The following is a 16,278-nucleotide window of genomic DNA, read 5'->3' on the forward strand; positions in this document are numbered from 1 at the left end:
TTGAAGAGACCCGCTCATGTCCGTGCCAGTAACTCAGCAGTGAATGAGCACAGCTGTCCTACCACCCAAATAGCTGCTTCTGAAAGTTTTCTTTCAATTCTGCGGGAGTATTTGTCAGGTTAAGGAAGAAGTTTTAAATGAAGTTTAGAAAAAAACCCGCAGCAAGCTAATCATTTGTATGCTGAATATTAGCCCATCACAATTTGAAACTCCAGGATAAAACAACTCATAATGAAAATGCAGAGAGACCCCTAACTGTAGCGGTTTGCTCACCTCTATTACTTTGATAATAGGGGTCTCAGATGGAGCTGTTGAGAACAGTGGCAGCCCCTGACTAGAATTCAACTGGAGAGATCAAGAGAGAGCCCTAATTGCCTTTCTTCTCAGATCAAACAATTGCCTTAATTCTCCAGGCCTACACACGGAAATGTGTTTGAGGAGATTCAAATAGGTTACTATAGAGGATTAAGGTTTTCTCTGCAGATTATGCTTTTATGCCCTGTAGTTCATTGCTTGAAGTGTTAAGTAGTTTTGTCAAAATAAGCAGGGCTGGAAGGATTTTTTAGAAACTTACAAATCACGTACTCTTGCTGAGTAGCACAAGGGATGTCGGTTTTCTCCCCTCTCCCTTTTTTTTTTTTAATTTAGTGGTTGAGGCTTGAAGGTGAGGTGAAATTAACCATGTTAAAGATTAGTTGGAAAGTTCAAGAGGCATCTCAGATAAGAGAAATACAAGTGTGGGGGTTTATTGTGTTTCATCTCTTAAAAATTATTTCACAAATAATGCGGCTGAAGAAGCCACATAAAGAGGAGGGATTTTCTCGTGAATGCTTAACTGCCTGAAGAGAAAGTCCAGAGGGGCCGTGAAATCCGACCCTCGAGGCTTCTCTGTAGTGCTGTGCTAATCAGTGGTATTTTACTGGCTATGACTTCATTTCTGCTTAAAGAGGTTGGTGGCAAAATTAGCTTTCATTCTCTTACAATAGAATATTCCCAGGAAAGGGCACTTGTGGAGAAGTCATCAGTGACTTTCTGTCCTTGGTTCCACAGGTAGCTGTTGCTCAGTTGTTCTCCCAGTTCCCTTGGGAATGCGTCCTCCTTAATCAAAAGGTTTGATGAATTTACCCAGGTCATTAATGAATTTACCCAGAGCATTGGCGATATGTACAGCTCTGTCCATGTTACCAGCTCTCCTGGGTCCATCACTCTTAGCAAAGTTACGTTAAGAAGCTTAATTGATGTTGCAGTATTGCACAACATACATAGCAAATGTAAACTGCAGGCTAGATAAAGCTCTGATAATGACCGGACAACCTCTGTGTGCAGACAGCCCCTGGAACCACAGCAGTTTTGCTTCTGTCCTGGCTCAGCACAGTCACAGTTACTTCTGGGGTCACCTTCTTAGTTTTTCCAGTACTCTGTGCACTGGGTCTTGGCAGGCGCCAGGGAAATTGTTCTTTCTTTGATCTGTCGTTTCCACTAGTGTGGGCCTTTCTCCATTTTTCTCAGCCATGCTGTCCATCTTCATATGGAAGAAATCCATAGAGACAGTGGCGCTTGCTCCTTCTGTCTCCCCCAAGAGAGCCTCAGTAGATCACCTATTGCTCAGTCATGGAAGCAGCAGTAGAATAAAGCAGCAGTAGAATAACGCCCAGAGTGACCATGGGGACAGAATTGAGGCCACACGTAGGGTCTGGCCATATCCAGGTCTCATTGCCAGGGGGCCTGGGGTGCTGGTTTCTTCCACTCCTTGTCCTTGCTTTTTGTATCTCTATTCTCTTCCCTGTCACATTTCCCTTTTTGGTTAGTTTCATCCTGATTGAATCCTAAATATACCCCTCTGCTCTCCTGGCATTCTCTGTACAGATATCACGTCTCTGTTAGATCTAGGTACAAATCAAGTCACCGAGATGGCATGGCAGTGTTCACACGGATGAGGGCTTGGAGGGCCTTTGATTCGAGTGCAGAATGAATGCTTTAAGACAAGGGTCAATGAACTGTTTGTGTAAGGGCCAGATAGTACACATTTTAGCCTTTGTGGGCCAGCAGACAAAATCGAGAGTATTATACATACTTACATAACAAGAAGGAAACAAATTTTCACAAATTTCTTATTGATAAAATTCAAAACTTTATTTATAGACACTGGCATTTGAATTTCATGTAATTCTCACATGCCACAAAATAGTCTTGATTTTTTTTTTAAACTACTTAAAAATGTAAAAGCCATTCTTAGCTTACAGGATACATAAAAACAGATGGCGAGCTGGATTTGGCTCATGGGCCATAGTTTGTCAACCTCTGCTTAAAGGAGATGGAAAAATGCCACCGTAAAGGAAGCTGCACTCAAAACACTGTGTTCTTCCCATAGTCTCTACAGACTCACTACAGACTCGATTATGATGATCTAATAAAAATGCAGGTCATCAAAACCTGTTCCAAAATCAAAGCCACTGATTCATGACAGGTAGGCATCATGACAGAATTACAGAATTTTCTGCTTTCCTTCCAGATAATTAGGCTGCAGGCCCAAATGCCTTTGTAATTAACACTGGCATACCCCTTAAGCACATGCCCTTTATCAGAAGCCTGCACCAGGGACCATGTGGTGATCTTACATTTTTATGGCAACATATGATTTTCAAAGCACTTTAATTTACAACATCTCACTTAATCCTCATGACAACCCAGAGGTAGAAAGGATAATTATTACTCTTACTTTATGATTGAAAAGAACCTAAACAAACCAAGGCTTCAAGATATTGTGAAGCTGCCTAAGGAGGGAGTGGAGATCAGACCTCAGGTGTTGCTAGGAACTGTGAATAGAGCAACAAAGAAGACAGACCTGGAGCTTTGGTCAAGAGGGGCAACAGCCAACCAAGAAAATAAAATTATCCTGTTAACATTAAAAGAACTGGTACAAATACCAAGATGAAAAAGAAACACCAGTCCCTCTTTGAATATTTCCAAAAATATTTAGCCTTGTTTATTGTAACCTAAAAGCATATCTTAAGGTAAAAGGCTCTAAAAGCTGAATAAATCCAAAAGATAAAAAGAATAGACTTCAAGGTAATAATTATACTTCCAAAAACAGTCCCAGGTTGCTTGTAAGGCTAGTACCTTGTACGCATGTTTTGTTATTACCATATATGTCAAGGTCTTAAAAAACGGGTGGCAAAGGAAATCATGAATTGGGACACAAAGTGTGAGATTATGACCCTTTCTCACAGATCCAAAGGAGATCACAGAGGCCTAAGACTTTAATGAGTCACAGCAGGTTAGTGGCAAAGGTGATCTGCTGCCCACTGGAGAGAGGTCAGGGGAGCAGGGACAGCCTGCTGCTGCTGCTCTCTGCTTCTATCACGGCCACACGGTGACATCACACAAGCCCAGAGGTCTTTGAACACTACTCCCAGGAAGTGTCACTCAGTGACAGAACTGATGTCCTAGGAGGGGAGTGGTGAAGAGCAAGAGCTGTGGAGTCACGCTAGCCTGGGTTCCAGTCCTCAGTCCTCCCTTTTCTGGCATGTGACCTTGGGGAGCCTGCCTTTGCATAGCTGATGGTTTACAAAGGAAGGTAATGCATAGCTACACCGTTGGCTTGTGGGGAGCACTGAGTGAGAAAATGCATGTAAAATGCCTGCCACGTGGCAGGTGCATGAAGAACGGTGCTATTACTATCAGTGCTATTTATAGGCCCAGAAGCAAACCAGAATGGCTTGTAACTCTGTAGAGAGGCAGCTCAGCAGCAGAAGGAAAGCTTTGGGTTGGGATCCAAAAGACCTGGGTTGCACATCAGATTCTGACCCTTGAGGGGTGTCAAGTGATCTGAAGAAAGCTGCTCCTGGAGCCTGAATTGCCTTAGCTCCGTGATGGAGTTCATATCTCACAGGCCATTGGGAAGATTCGGTAAGACAGGGTGAGAGATTGCTTTAAAGGTTATATGACGATACAGTGCCACAAACACGTTCACAGCAGTGTCTCTAAAGGTACATATTTATATATACCACATCTCATTCCATAAAAGATTCGAGACATTCTTCAAACCTCAGGCAAGCTCAAATCCCACATAAAAAAATCCACACAAAATAATGAACCATAAATATGACTTAAAAAGGAGGATCCAGGAATAGATGAAAGTAGGAACAAAAGATCCAGGAGAAATAAATGTTCAAAATTATAGGTCAGAAGATTTATTCTACTTTACTGTTCAAATTGAATATTAATATTATCGCTAAGTTTCCTGAGTCAAAGGGGGAAAAAGGAGATATGGTTTTTCATTCTTACTGAAAAAAAAAAAAAATCCATGCATTTCTATCTTGCAACCTCCACTCCTCTCCCCTCCCTTGCCTCCCTCTCCTCCTGTCTCTTCCTCTTGTCTCCTCCCTATCACCCCCTCCTTTCTTCAAGAGAAGCAGTAATTTGCAATCCTTACTGCAACCTTGCCAAGGTAAGTACTATTTATAGATGAAGAAACCAAGGCTCAGAGAGGTTACCTAGTGTGCCTGAGAAGACACAGGGGTATGAGGTGAGGCCCAGGATGCAGAGCCAAGTTTGAAGGCACCGAAGCCCTTGCTCTATCCACCACTCTGAGTAAAATTGCCCAGCAGAAGCCCTCCTGAGCTACAGCAGCCAGGATGGCTGTTTACTAGAGAGTTAGCCAGGGACTGTCTGAGTGCCCCAAATTTCTGCCCAACGTGTGATTCGGCAGAAAAATACTTTTCGAGACAAAAGAAGCAGAACGAATCCTCTTGTTACCTTAGTGCTGAGCAAGCAGAACCAGCCTCAATGGAGGGCATGAACTGGGGACACGGGGGAAGGAAGAGGCAGTTTGCTGTCCGTGAGCTCCTCATAAATGAACTTGGCAGAGGGCACTTGCAGTGGTGCCCCCCAGATAGCAATTGCTGAAGGCTGCATGTGAAGTGAACTTGAGCAAGGGCACAACAGAATCTCATGGAAAGGGTCTGAAACGAGAAAGAACACTCCAACTAGACATGGGTGGGGCAAGAACGGTGCAGAACACAGTTGTCTGCAGGAGAGAAACAAGGCAAGAGGAGGAAGAAAGCAAAAGGATTCCTGGAGCCCCAACCGCCTTTTGTTCAGGTCTGGTTACTGATGCCAGACGCTGCTGTCCAGAATTACAAGTCCTCCTAACTAAGTCAGGTTCAAGTTTACTGTATAGTATAAAGTATATAGTTCCCAATGGTCTTTTAAATAGATCCATAAAATCCTGAGTTAAGGAGCTCCTCCAGGCTCCATCATATTGATATCTGGACTGGAGGAACCTACCCATTATTGCAGCCCAGAGTAAATGACACCTGTAATATTAACGAGGTTTATGTCTCTCTGGGTGGCTATGGATTATGTGAGCATGGATTCCAAAGTGCATTTCACAGCAGGGTCATAAAGGAGGCGCTGAGTGACCAGGAAGACAATGTCTTCAAGCAGTATTCCTACAGTAAATGTGGCATCTAGGATCATAAGCCTTTTCTACTAGTGTCTCTTGGTCAAAGCCAAGGGTTTAGTACCTACAGTACAGCTCAGGAAAGGAAATTCTGCAGAGGTCAAGACCAGTTGGTTCAGTTCTGTGACTTCTGACATCGAATTTGATCAAAGGATAGACTTTATGTGGCATTGAGTCATATATATTTGTGTATATATATATATATATATATATATATATATATATGCCATCTATAGATCTCATATATTTTAAATAACTGTCCGTTGTCATTGCTTTTCTTAACCTGATAACCACTACGTGGAGGTGAAATGCAAAAAGCTAGAATTGTTTTTAAGAAATAGTCTTGGGGCTTTTCTGGCACCTGAAAAAAAAAATTAACTAAGCCCTTAAAATGTCACGCTATAGAGCACGAGAAGAAGCTTTGGGCCTGTAAACTGTTAGAGCAGTTGTTAGCAGTTCCTCTCAGTGACCATATAAAACCTGGGTGATGTTCCCATAGATAAGCACAGTGTGATCAAAGCACTTGGATGCTGCCAGGATGAATTAGTTGAAATATGTACTTATTTTAGTTTCTAAATAAATTTACCTGTTTTATGAGATAACTGGATATGAACCAATTACATTTTGGACAACATCTGCCAAAAATGATTTTAGTTGGGTCCTATAATTAATTAACTGGAAGGCCTCTGCATCAGAAGGGTTTACTCATTATTGGATATAATTTGGAGGATTTGGGGCCATAAATCGCTGACTATGAGGATTATTTGACTCTAGTTGTGGTATTTTAGAGCTGGAGCCACAGTGTTTAGAGAGGACTAAAATGGAATCCTTGCTTCTAGTTTGAACACAAAGCATTCCTGGACAGGACCAGTGAAGAAAGACAAGGTATAAGAGGTGACGGAGACAAAAAGAAATGTGAGGGAATATTTCCTAGGCCCAGCGCTACTCAAATGCATTGCAATGCCACATGAGTAATTCCAGAAGTATCTGACCTTCACAAATAAGTCATTTACCACTCTGCTAACTGAAATCTAGTTTTAGGAAGTAAAATTGTAATGGCTATCTATTGTATTTCTGTCTTTATTGTTCACCTATTTTTTGCTCAGCCAGGGTACCACTGGCATAATTAGAAATGTGAGGATCTTTTCGAGGAAGGGCCTGAGTAGATGGTGGCTTTTAGGAGTCCCAGTCTGCTGTGAATAAACAAGAGGTCGTCTTTGTCCCTTGGGATGCTGTGGGCTTACCAAAGGAGTATAGTGTCCTACTGATCTGCCTGACATCTTAAACTCTTCAAAATTCAGCCCTGACACAGGAGGATGTTTTACAGTCTCTCTTAAGAAACCTTGCCCCAAATAAAGCCATGTGTTTAATTTGTTAGTTCCTCTTGCGAACTTATTGACCTTTTTTTTTTTTTTAAAAGATGACCGGTAAGGGGATCTCAACCCCTGGCTTGGTGTTGTCAACACCACGCTCAGCTAGTGAGCCAACCGGCCATCCGTATATAGGATCCGAACCCGTGGCCTTGGTGTTATCAGCATCGCACTCTCCTGAGTGAGCCACGGGCCGGCCCCATTATTGACTCTTGTTAACCAGGCTTTTCAACAGATCTGTGAGCCTGGTTTTTCCCGCTCTTCAGATGGGAGGCAGTGTACCAATACTGGAGGAGAAAGAGACTATCTCAAAATAGCCAGAGACCTGGTCAAAACCAGTGACATGCTAAGTCCATAGTCATAACATAAAAAAAAGATTCTAGATCTGGAACCATATTTTACAGAAGACTCAAATATTGTGTACTCGTGATAGCGATTCTGAATCAGGGACTGGCTAAATGTTTTCTAGGCCATACATGATACATGTTTTTTTGTTTTTGTTTTTTTTTTTCCTTTTTGTCTTTTTTTGTGTCCGGCAATGGATCGCAACCCTCAGTGTTGCGCCCGTACTGGACCGGGACCGGCAACGGGATCGCAAACCTCGGTGTTGCTCCCACACCTCGCTCAGCCAGTGAGCGGGAACCGGTCTGTATGTGGGATCCGAACCCTTGGCGGGAGCGCCACCGCACTCCCAAGCGGCACACTGTAGCAGTGCGCCACCGGGCTGGCCCATGATACATGTTAAATTTGATCACAAAATATATTTGTAAGCTCCAAATCATGTAATATTTTAGTAGGAAGCAGATTTTACTATCTGAAGAAAAACAGGTTTGTACCAAAGACAGACCAAAAATAAGAGGATAATGAAAAAAAAAAAAAAGAGAGAAGATAAAGGTTAATTTAATAACAACTACCTTCCGTAGGATATAATAGAAAGTAAATATCTGGTTTCTCATAAAATTTGGATCACAGAAGCTCTGCATGGTTTGCACATGACTAGAAAGAAACAACTGGCATTAGAGTGTCCATTAAGAAGGAACTGCCCAGGCGACAATCAAGGAAACTTGGGGCACACATCACTCTTGGAAGGATGTGTTCATGTGGGAAGGTCGCCTGTACACATGAAACTTGGGCATGGAAGTTGGCAACACTATGGAGGTGTACTGGGTGGAAACCAGCTGTGTAAATATACAAGCACCATTGTGTGCGTTTGCAAACCTGGGAAGGGAGCCATGCAGTATAAAGAAGGCAGTGCAGGCAGACTGAGGTTCCTCTGTCTCTGCTTGTCTTCATCCATTGTCAAGGCCTGCGGGACAGACGGGTTCATTTCTTAAGCTGTGTGAGTTAAATTGGGATCACCATGACAGCCACTGCTGGAAGGAAACCACTGTTTTTGTTCAGTGACTAGGGATTAGGAACGAGGGGTGTCAACAATGAAATAGATGAAAATATATTCTCCTATATTTTAAATAAATTTAAAATAATAGAAAGAAAAAATATCTTTGATATTTACAGAGGTAATATTGTATAGTAGTTATATGTCTGACAAACCACGGTCCAGTCCTGGTTTGTCAGTCCATTGCCTCGTACCAGCTGTGTGACTCCAAGCAAGTTTTTAATACTTTGTCTTTTTTTTTTTTTCATGAAAAAATGGACAGACCATTTCAGAACCATGAATGCCAGTGGCAGAGGTGTGGTTGAGAATATCTGTGCCCCATCTGAGGAGCATCCGTGGAGTCCCCACCATATGCCAACTTCCCTGATCCTAATGTCTCATGCTTGGTGGCTGTCAAGTTCTCCCCAGTACTTATCTGACGTGGGGAGCAGGGGGTAGAGGGTCAGTACCCAAATAAGATCACAGCAGGGTCCTCAACTAGCCTGCTCGAATCCATAGAGGCTGCCAAAGCAGTCCCTGTCCTATGGGAGGAGAACACCTTGCAGAGGCAATGAGCCTCTGCTGGCTGTTGTCTCAGAAGTCTCACCCTTCGTCAGTTTTCCTAAGCAAAAAAGGCCCAGAAGTGAAACTATTGCACTCAGGGGGCCTGGCCCAGGGCTGCATGAGAAACAAGGGTCATTTCTTATTGATTTCCAATTGATTCACCCACGTCTGGATTCTTAGTGTTGAGCTATTTAGAGACTAGAATTAATTGAGAGTGTTTCCTGGGGTGCACAGGCTGAAGTGGACAAGCCCCCACTTTGTTTCTCATCCTCCACATGCGGTCTATGGAGCCTCCACTTTCCTCGCTGCTTCCCTCATCTTTGAATTCATCTCTCTTCTGCTTGCCCGTATTCTCGATTGCAGCTACCAGAGTCAACAGAAGCAGGAGGCAGCTGGGCCTCTCAGACCTGGTCATGCAGTCTCCAGCTCCTACCAGTGGATGCATATGTGAGAATCAGGGCTGCCCAGGGCCTCTCCCAGTCCTGCATAGCAGAGCACTTGCGACTCTTTTTGGGTCCTAGAACTTGTACCTGATGATTGGGACATCCCTGGTCTGAACTCCCTAGCCTTGGCCTCAGAGAATCCCTGCTGGCACAGCATTTAGCCAAGGCTCCTTTGGTGCTGGCCAAGGTGCTGACCACGTGGGTGCTAGAGTCCAGCAGTCTTTTTACAAATGCCACCCCTGCAAGACAATGGAGCTGGATACCTTGTCCTGATTGGAGAACCCAGTAACTCCCTGCTACTTGGGAGGGGCAATTATCATTAAGTTTCTGTGGTCTCCAGTGAGGACCCCTCTCAGCTAGGGTTGGGGATGGAGGGAGAGGGATAGGTGCTCTAAGGGCAGCACATTCAGCAACAACACAGACTTTTATTTTGGGTAGAGGCACAGATGAGGTGGAAAGTTTGGAGCCTGAGGTTACAGTTTCTAGGGTGGAGGCCCGAGTGCTCCACATAGCTGATTGGGGGCAGGAAGTAGATGGTTGGGAAGGACCATAGGGGCTGCCAAGGGAGCAAGAAAAGCTAGAAAATGGGGCAAGACAGAGGTAGCATACAGGAAGCAGGGAGTGGGGCTAGTAGGGTAAGCCTGGTCTGTGGTGGAAAGGCCCGTAGAGAGTGGGAGGAATGATGGGGTTTGGGGTGGGGGAAACTTGGCCAGGAGGAGTCTTCTAGGAGGATCAGTGTCATGATGGCAGAGGGTCCCAGGAAGGGGCTTTTGCGGAAGGCCTTCCATAGCTGAATGAAGTTAACTTATAAGGCAAAATCCTTGTTTTCAGAGTTTACAATTTAGCTGATGATACATGATATTCACTCAATAGAGGGTTAAATAAAAGCCCAGGCAGCACAGGGTAAAGTGACCAATACCTGGTGTTCAGTATGAATGGGAGGTCTAAGAAGGGAGAGTTTGTGAATGGGATGGAATGATTGGAGGAAGTGCAATCTGATCTGATTCTTGAAGCGTGGGGCAGGCTTTGGAGAGTTAGAAGTAGGGGAGAAGTGGGTGCCAAGGTAGGAACAATGTGCTGTGGCAGAGTGGAGGGAGGTGTGTTTTCAGAAAACATAGCAGGCTGGCCTGGATGGAAATTCTAGGAAGGGATCGAGCGGAAGGAGGTTAGAAGATAGCAGGGAGGCAGGTGCCAACACGTGGTGCTCAGAGCATAGCGCAAGGCCACTTCAATACCGAACTGCATCCATGGCCCAGATACTGCACTAAAACAAGATGGAATGTATAAAATGAACACATATAAAGGAAACAATCAGAGAAAGGAGACTTAGTCAGTCTTAGAAACCTAGTGAATGAAATTTGGTTGTCCCATCAGACTCTGTCAGGGAAGAGCAAGTTTTACCCAAAAGATTTCTCATGTTTTGGTCTCATCAGCAATAGCATAACGTAGGGAAATTCCAGCATCAGAGGGCTCAGGTAGACATTCAATTAAATGAACAAATTATGTTATTAAATATTCAATTAATCCAATTTTTCTTCTCTCTTTATACTCACCAAGCATTCTTTTGATTGTCCTTTTAGACTTGTTTACAGAGAGGAAATTATGATCATAGATGTTTCAAGTATCCTACTCTCTGCAACAAGCATTTCTTATTGTAAAAGACTAAACTGTCATTCTGGTTTTCTACATTATACTTATAAGTTTGGCTAATGGGAAGGATTCATTTTTGGTTTCTGAGGCTGAGTACTAGACACTGGCTGGTGGTCAATTTGCCAGCACAAAAAATCATCATTGTGTGAGGCTTCCTGAGGACAGCCATGCCATGAGTTGAGCAAGTGCTGTGTGGAGCATGGTTATGGAGGGTCTTAAATGTCAGTGTGATGGGTTTTGAGTTTCTTCTGTGGGTTTTTGGGCATGGTTCAAGTCAACGAATGCTTACTGAGCATTTGCTACGCAAAAGGCACTGTCCTGTGGGGAAAAAGCAATCAATGAACAGTCTCTTGTGGAATCGGCAATACAATGGGGAAGGCAGCTCCTCACAAAACCATTTATGACAAGCATTGAGAGGAAGGTAGAAAATAGACTTCAGGGAGGAAGTGGCGATCAAGCTGAGCCTAAAAGAAAGAGGATAATATATATATATTTTTTTTGTCTTTTGTCTTTTTCTGTGTCCGGCAACGGATTGCAACCCTCAGTGTTGCCCCCGTACCGGACCGGGGACTGGCAACGGGATCGCAACCCTCGGTGTTGCTCCCGTGCCTCGCTCAGCCAGTGAGCGGGAACCGGTCTGTATGTGGGATCCGAACCCTCGGGCGGGAGCGCCGCCGTGCTTCCCAAGCGGCGCACTATCCAGTGCGCCACCGGGCCGGCCCGAAAGAGGATAATTTTTAACTGGCATAACTGGGGGAAAGACCATTTTAGGATATGGGAGGAACCTGAGGGATGACAAAAAACCACTTGTGGCTGACGAAGGGTGATGAATGTGGGAAGGAGAAGGGTTAGGTAGAGCAGAGACAACCTTGATCAATGGGCCACCCTGTAAGTAATGGTCAGCAGCTGGTGGTTTGCAAACAGGAGAGGGATGAAAATGGATTTTGTTTCTCTCGCATATAAAGTTCTGGGGCTGGCTGGTTAGCTCAGGTGGTTAGAGAGTGATGTTATAACACCAAGGTCAAAGGTTCGGATCCCCTTAGCCAGCCACCAAAACAAACAAACAAACAAACAACAATAGAAAAAAAACCACATATAAATTAAAGAAAAAGATTTATTAAAACGTTCTAGAAGGGCTGTGAAGAATGGATTGGGAAGGAGACATTTTGGAGGAGTAAGATTATTTCGATTTTTATGAATTATTATTTAAATTTGTTTAAATTATCATTAATTCATTTAAGTTATTATTTAATTTATTAATTATGACTTACCGCGTTAAGTACCAAGGAAAAGATGAGGAGAAGCCTGAACTGCAGGTGCAGAGGAAAGGCGGTGGGGTGGAAAGGAGAGGGCAGATTCCAGGGCAGGATTCTTAGCACGATGGCCCAGTGCCCCCTGCAAGGTCCATGGATGGACGAAGGGGCTTGTATAAATCTCAAAGACTGTGTCAAATTTTGTAGAAGTCACGTGTGAATTTAACTGGGGGAGGACACTGTTAGCTTGCATCCCCCAACAAGCAGATGCCAAGATGGAATTAAACATTTAAGAAATGTATTAGGGGAAATGCCTGTGGGAAGAAACAGAGGGAGCTGGGGTAGGCTGGGAGAGCACTCAGACAGGGAGGGAAGGAGGAAGCTTTGGTGGAAGCCTCTTAAAATGCTGTGCTGCCTAAGGAAGTCAGAGCAGCCATTGGGCATCCTGCAGCCAAATCACCCTTCCAAAGAGTCCTCGTCTCCCAGGAATGGCCATGCTTTAGTGTCCCTGCTGTGTTTAGCAGTTGTCTGGGAAAGGCTGGCCAGAAGCATGCGCTGGGTGCAAAGGCAGCAGCTCCATTTCCCAGCATAGCTGCTGGGAGATCCGAGAGGCTCATGTTCATGAACTGCAAGGATACAGGGCCTTCACTGGATTCTCAAAGGGGCTCATGGCCAAAATAGGGTTAAAACATCCCCTTTCTAGAAACCATTGAGGTAAAACTAACAACATGGGCAAGTAATTCATGTGCATATCTGGGAGAATGGTGATACCATAGCTGATGTCTGATGTGCAGGGTGAGGCACAGTGCAAGAAAACGTGCTTCATTTCTGCCGTGTTGTGTTTGAGGTGCTGGTAAAAGAGCCCATTGTGTACCAAGCAACATGAAGGCTTGCTCAGGTGACACAGTTGGATCTGCAACTCTGTGAAAGGAGTTTTGGTAGAGAGATTGAGGTGACAATGGAAACAATAGGAATGAAGTTTCCCTCAGAAGAGTGTAGGGTGAGCAGAGCAGAGGGTCGAATGCCTTGCTTTAGACAGGGGCGCTGGAGGGAAGGCAGGACAAGAGGGAGGGCAGTGGTCCAAAAGGGAAGCAGGTCATCGCTAGAGCACTGGATCCTAAGAACAGTGAGGACAGAGTCTACCGTCTAGTGGGGTTGTCAAAAATGCCAAATGCTTGCCGAATATCAAGTAGGAAGAGGTCTGAGAAAGGTAGTGATATTTTAGAAGAAAAGAATCATGAAATATTCTTTTCCCGGTATACCCACCGACCTCATCTTATCCCTGCATCACTTTCATATGGTAGTATTTCCCTGCATTTTCTATTCCTTCTACATTCTATCCCTTCTCAACTCCAAATCAGGAAAAAGTAGGTGGGGTCAAGAAACAGTTGGGGAAACATTTCTGTTGTAAATAAATGAATGGTGCTCTTCATATATGTCTGTGGCATTTTTCCACTTTTGGTATCTTCAGTTGTCACCCAAACCCCATAAAACAAAAACTAAACAGTATCTGTACATGTGCTTTATATTGAATACTTTAGACCTAAAGCATATCTGGCTTTTGAAAGCATACTGTAGTATTTTTAAAATAGATATTAAAAAATTGTTTTTAAATTTATTTAAATTTTATTAAAAAATTTTTTTTAAATAGATGATTGTTATAAGCTAGATGATTGATATCATCTTTTACTGAATTCACTTTTGAAAAAGAAATTTCTGGGGTGAAGATATTTTTCCCCATGTAATGTGGGGACTAGAAGCTCATCTGATGGTTTAGAAATGCTTCTCTGTGCCAGTTATTGATCCATGTTGTTTGATGACCAAGACTTTAATTCCTATAAAGCACAAGTATGTGGAGGATCGATTTAAGAGTCATCCATTTGAACAGCGTGTCTTGTCCTTTTCAAAATGGTAGTTTTGATTTTCTCTACTAGGTTACTTGGTGCCCTTTCTATAAAGATCCATATGACTAACTTACTTGATTTTTGTTCCAGGAATCTTTTATTTCCCATGTAAACTTTTAAATTTATTAGAAAATGCAAATATATATGTAATATAACATATTTCCCTTTTCCCCTTGTTACCAGGGTGTTACTCAATACTTACATGTTATAATGGGTTAATTTGGGACCTGGCAAAATGACTGGCTAGTATACATTTGCTGAATAACAATGAATGGATTAGTTCCTTTTGACCAACTCCGTTGTATTTCTGATGTAAATGTAATATTTTACAGGGTCCTTTAGCTTGTAAATTATTTCAGGTCATCTCAGAAGTAGACTGAAAATTAATCTTGAATTCAATCTATAAACCAAAGAGACAAACTCCACCACAAAAAATAAAAGAGTAAAAAGCAAGACAATGAATTTCTTTGATTTTTCATGGCTTATGTAATATAATGTAATCCACATGAGTACAACCAATGGTGGTTTCATCTCTAAAGTGGGTCAAGAATAATCACCATTTCATCATTTTTAGGTAATACTTTGATTGGGTCCAAGGAAATAAGACCGTGAGAGAAGTGTAGTCTTTAAAGTCAGATTGATTAAACAAAACTTACTGACGTTGTGACCCTGGAATGCTAAATAGCTTCTTTGTCTGTAAAACTGAAGTAATTATGCCAAAAATCTCCTAGGGCGGTGTGTGAATTAAATGTGATAACATACGTGAAGCCTTGGACTTACAAGTGTTTCAGAAACTTTTGTTCCCTCCCTCCCTCTCTTTCCTGTGAGCATCAGCATAAGCAGAAATTCAATTATGGGAGATGAAAGGCAGTCAAGGAACATTCAATTTTCCTTGCTCTTATAAATCAAGACTATACTTATGAGTTATATTACAGTGTACTTATGGGAGAAAATAAAAACAGAAAGCACAAAAACTAGGCACCAAATCTCACTATTCTCTTGTGTTGGCATGACTGTAAAAGGTCTGTGGACATTTTTAGTTTGCCATTTAAAATCTGGCATTTCTGAGTCCTATGAGGAAGCCCACAAACCGCTCACTCTGCTTCAGGTATTGACATTCTAGCGAAGAACTGATATTTTCTATAGGATTATTACTCATCATGACTGAAGTTCAATAGATAAATTAAAAACACAGCCACTCCTCAGCCCTGGAAGTGACTCACTTCTCAAGTAATGCTCTTGCTTCATTTGAAGATGGGCTTAAAGATGCCCTGAATCAGAAGTGCTGGTTGTCAAAGGGGCCTCTGGCCCATTCCCAGAAGAATTGTGGGTTGTCTAATAGAACTGCACAGGCATTTGGCTGAGTGCTTTCTGGAGCTTGTCCTGCAAATTCCTGTAATTTGCACCAGGTCACTTGTTATCCATTTTAGCTGACTGAACAGTTTGAATTGCGGGTGTGAAAAGGCAACCAAAGCAGTAGTTAGCAAAGACCTTCCAGGAATATGCTATTGCCATCATGACCATCTGGAAGTGGGGTCATGAACCACACCAGCTCTCCCCTTTGCAGAAAACATAAACACACACACACACACACACACACACACACACACACACACAGAGTCTGCAGTATTTATTTAAGAATAATTATGAGTCACTGTGAAAACTGACTTACAATGAGAATCTGCAAAAAACCAAGAAATCTAAGCCTGAGCAGAAAAAAACTCCAACTAACTGAATGCAAACACTTTGCAAACTCTAATGGGTCTCCAGCCTTATTTTGGATATTTGTGGTGTTCTTTTTAGATTGATTAGAGCTTAAACAGTTCCGTGTTGCTCTCTATCTGTGTTACACCGCAAATGTGGTGTTTGCGTACTTATTTTCCAGTTTAGCATTTCACTAATAGTCTGTTATTTTCTGCCTAGGTTGCTTTGTGACAATCTCATGCAGAATTTCCTCCCATGTGGTCTTTCCCCTTTTAGATACATCTTATTATCCATTAAAGAGTAATGAGATAAATATGTGCCATCGAGTGACTATAGGGGAGTAAGTGCCCAGCACAACACTGCAAATAAGTAGTTGCTCTCTCACCTGGAGAGCTGTAAAATATGTCTACACTGGAAACATTTTTAAGGGTTGTTTAGAAAAAAATCTTTACTTAGTATTGCACCTATACAGTTCTCACAGGAGTTTTGTTAAAACTCTACTTTACCATGAATGCATGTGGGTGTTTATAGAAGCAAGAAATTGAACATGA

This window comes from Galeopterus variegatus, unplaced genomic scaffold (genome assembly GCF_000696425.1).
Source record: "Galeopterus variegatus unplaced genomic scaffold, G_variegatus-3.0.2 Scaffold5104, whole genome shotgun sequence".
NCBI classification, from domain to species: domain Eukaryota; kingdom Metazoa; phylum Chordata; class Mammalia; order Dermoptera; family Cynocephalidae; genus Galeopterus; species Galeopterus variegatus.